Below are 4,324 nucleotides of genomic sequence, written 5' to 3' on the forward strand. Positions count from 1 at the left end.
CCAGCTCGGAGCCTGGAGCCTGCTTCGGATTCTGTGTCTCCCTCTCTCTGCCCCTTCCCCGCTCATGCTGTCTTTCTCTGTCTCTCAAAAATGAATAAACGGTAAAAAAAAAAAAATTTTTTTAAAACGGCGCAGGGGGATGGCTGGTTGGAAGAAGGCAGAAAGCTGGAGGGATCACTGCCTCTGGAGCCAGGCGTACAGCTCCTCCGCCCCAGTCCGAAGGAAAGCGAGAAAGAAGATGGGGATGGGGACCGCGCAGGTCCTGGTGGGCAGTACCTGAAGGGGAGGCGAGGCCCAGTGCGTCACCGTCTGCCCCCATGACCACCCCAGGCAGCACGACCCTATCGCCCCTCGGTACAGGTGCAGCCTTGGAGGTGCAGTAACTTCGGTGCCGCCAGCAGGGGGCAGAGCTGGGCTGGGAACCTAGTCCCTCCGAGGCTGAAGCCGAAGCACCCACTGCAGTTCGGCGGAGGGCGGCCGGGACCAGGTGTCCCCAGGTGTCCCCGGATTCGAACTGAGGTCTTGCCAGACCCCAAAGCCCAAGATCTTTCCCCTGCCCGCCGCCCCCTCGAGTTTGATCTGGAAGGGCTGGGGGCAGCCCACCAAATGGGACTTTGAGCTACTAAATTCGTTCTGCAATCCAGGTATCAAGGTAACGGGAGGCTAGGGGTGCATTTCCTCGATCTTTTTCCTCGGCCTTCGTCCCCCCGCCCCCATCCTCCCACCCAGAACAACCTGAACACCACCAGGAACCCCGTGGCACTGCGAAGTGGGAGCCCCTGATCCAAGGCCGTCCCTGAGCCGCTGGCGCACATTATCTCCAGACTCAGTCCCTCTCCCCCCACCTCTCTCTCTCAAAATAATAAGTAAACATTAAGGTAATTTTAAAAAAGAAAAGAAACGAAACACGGGGAGAAGCCGGCCATCTACCAGTGCCAAGGAGAGAGGCTGGGATGGATCCTCCCTCAGAACCTTCCAAAGGAAACAACCCTACCCACACCTTGCGTCGAACCCACAGCCTCCGGAAGCCTGAGACAATACACTTCCATTGCACCCGCGGGTGGTACTTTGTTAGGCAGCCCTAGACAACTAATAACACCCTCCAGACCACCTCTGAGACGGGGACTAAGCCAGCTCTGATGCTCTTGGGAAAATGACACGAGGCGCTGAAATCAGGCTCAGATGTTCCACGCGGAAGAAGCCATGTAAAGAGAAACGGAGGTGCCAGCGAGGTTAGCCTGGGGGAGAGGAAAAGGTTGTTTACCAAAAAAAAAAGTGAAACTGAGGAGTTTGGCCTTTATCCTGAGTACAACAGAAAGCTCCTGGAGGGTCCTAGAGCGGAGGAAGAACAAAGGCCACGCATTAGGACAGTGAACCTCAGAGCAAAGGGCAGGGGAAGCAGAATAAGAAAAGCAGACGGGCCAAGGAGACACAAGGGTGTTCCCAAAATTCCAGCTGGGATGGAGAGGCAGTGGAAGTAGAGGGGAGTTGAGAGGCCGTCTCCCCCAAGCACTTGCATGATTTCTCCCGGCTTAGGACCTGAACATAGATGTCGTTCACTCAGCCATTTACTGAGCACCTACTACGTGCTACACACTGGTCTGGGCGTTGGCCGCAAGGAACTGACACGCTAATGGAGAGACAGTAAAGAATAATAGAGTACATTATCTAACAGGAAAGAAGGTTAACACGTTAGGGGGTAAACGGGACAGGATAAGGAGGATAGCGCAGTTTCAACGAGCGGGTCAGGAAGGGTTTGTTGAGTAAGTGAATGTGAGCAGACCCTTGAAGGAGGTAAGGGAGCGAGGCAGGCAGCCCGCTGGGCCAAATGACCTTCATTCTCTCCTTCACGCAGGAATGGGTCATGCTGTGACCATAACTTCATTCCTTCGGTCAATAGTTCATTAAGCAAAAAAGAATGAGGTACAGTTTCAGGATCCCAATCATTAAAGAAAGAACAGGAACAGAGCTTTATTTATTCACCCTACCCCCGAAGTCTAGAGGTATGTGAGTACTCAACAGATACTGTTCAATCAGTGAATTCATCCATAATCAATAGCTTAATTTATGAGAAGCAAAGACCCCCCCCATTTCCCTGTAAGTATTAAACTTGATACAATTTGTCATATAAACAATGAATTGGAGGCTTTTTTTTTCACATGTAAAAGAACCACTCCTAATACGATCAGAACATGATTTCATTTTTACATTTTCCCTTCCAGCCCTTGTCTGTATGCTTAACTTACGGAGGTATGATTTCGTGTTTCGTAATCATAAGCCTAGGACTTTGAGACTTTTTTTAATGTTTGTCATATTGTAGGCATTTTTCTCCAGCAATTCATAGTCTTTATGATTATCACTGATAGTGGATGCACGAAGTCAGTTGTTTTCAGATTGCCAGCAAAAGCAACATTGCTTCCAATGTCCCTGGATTAAAGCAGGACAGGTAACGAGCTGGCTCCATAGCTCAGTGGTTAGAGCACTGGTCTTGTAAACCAGGGGTCGCGAGTTCGATCCTCGCTGGGGCCTCTTGTCAACTTCTATTTTTTTTTTTTTTTTTAATCCTCCCCTTCACGGACTACAAACTCCAAAATGGAAGAGCGGTTTCTGAAAACGTTACTTCTGGAGGATTAAAAATGACTCTTCCTGAAATGCAAATGATGGGCGTCCTTAAGGTGCTTTAGAGGCGACCCGGAAGAGAAAATCCTGGCCCGACACGAAGAGCAGGAAAAAGAAAAAAGAAAAAAAAAAAAAGCCGTCCTCGGCGACCCCAGAGCAGGAGACACGAGGCTCCACGGACTCGTTTTCAACGCCCCGCAAGCCGAGAACCAGCCGCGCGTTAGGAGAAGCTGGAAGGGGGAGGGGGCGTCCGCGGCGGGTTCAAGGGGCGGCGGGCGGGGCGGGCCCGGGACGCGGCCTGCGGGCGGGGGCGGAGCCGGCGCCGCGCCCGCGGTGACGCCGAGCGGCCGGCGGGCGGCGCTGCCGCGCCGGTTCCCGCTCGCCTCCCGGGAGGCCGGCGAGCGCGCGTCCCGCCGCCCGCCCCGCCCGGCCCGGCCCGAGCGCGGCCAGCGTGGCCGGGGCGCAAGCGCGCGCGGTGGCCGCCACGTGGCAGCCGCGCCCCCGCGCCCGGCCCGGCTCCGCGCGCCTGTCCCCGCGGAGGGAGGGGGAGCGGCTCCCGGAACCAAACCGCCCGGGGCCGCTGGGGGAGGCCGCCTGGGCAGCCGCGGGAGGCTTTCCCGAGTACGCGGAATTTCCCCGCCCCGGCTTTCTGGTCCCACGTTTCCGGGCTGGGGCTGAGATCGGACTAGCTGCAAAGTAGCCGCTAGCCCCCGTGGACGCCGAGGGTCCGAAATGTGATCGGCGTCGATTGGGTTGTTGAAAGAGTACAATTCACTCGGGTGTAGAAAATTTAGTACCAAAAAGAGAACCTAAGTTCTCCCATCAGTTAATTTTTGATTGCTGGCGTGTTGAAAGAATACCGGATGAAGTAAAATACGTAATTACATTAACCTTACTCATTTTTCTTAACGTGGCTACTAGAAAATTTGTAATTCGCCCCGGTTGCAGCTCCCGTGTGTTTCTTCCGTTAGGTGGTGCAGGTTTAGAGAGCCAGAGTCCTGTGACCTAAAGTTCAAGTGCATTCTTAACCTGCGCTCACACCAGGTGAACCGGTGGGCAGAGTCTCCTTCATCTGTGGGTCTCCCAGAGCCAGCACTGCGTTGGGCGAAAAAGTGAAGAATGGCAGTGCTTGAGGTGGAATTAAGTATCTCCCCAACCTAATGTTAAACTCCACAAGAGCAAGGGAATTTTTTTTTTTTTTTAAATTTTTGTTTGAGTATAGTTGGCACATGTTGTTCCGTTCAGGTGCACAAGTGATTCACCTTCTCTATGCTGTGCTCCGCCCAAGAGTAGCTACAGACAGTATGTCTGTCACCATACATAAAACATTATTACAATGTCATGGACTATGTTCCCTATGCTGTGCCTTTTATCCCCGTGATTTATCCATTCCGTAACTGAAAACCTACACCTCCGGTTCCCCTTCACCCATTTTGCCCCATGCACCCTCCTCTCCTCCCCTCTGGCTCCCACCACTTTGTTCTCTGTATTTACGGATGTGATTCTGCTTTTTGTCTGTTTTTTAGACCCCACGTATGAATGAAATCATACGGAATTTGTCGGAAGAGAATGTATTTCTTCAGTTGAGTTAGCTTTGAAAATAACAGAGCTGTTAGACTTTCCATCTCGGCTTGCAGGATTTTAGCTCTGGAAAAACACACTCGTGCTTTGGTTGGTTATCGGCCCTTCTGTGGTCGGGGTAGCT

At 52.7% G+C, this 4,324-nt stretch overlaps 1 non-coding gene across 1 annotated transcript; it reads left to right on the forward strand.

Moving 5' to 3' along the window:
• The first annotated feature begins 2,456 nt into the window (after positions 1-2,456).
• On the forward strand, positions 2,457-2,529 carry TRNAT-UGU. Its single transcript has one exon. It is a non-coding gene; the product is annotated as a tRNA-Thr (tRNA).
• The last annotated feature ends 1,795 nt before the right edge of the window (positions 2,530-4,324 follow it).

The sequence above is a fragment of the Prionailurus bengalensis genome, chromosome E4 (genome assembly GCF_016509475.1).
Source record: "Prionailurus bengalensis isolate Pbe53 chromosome E4, Fcat_Pben_1.1_paternal_pri, whole genome shotgun sequence".
Lineage (NCBI taxonomy): Eukaryota > Metazoa > Chordata > Mammalia > Carnivora > Felidae > Prionailurus > Prionailurus bengalensis.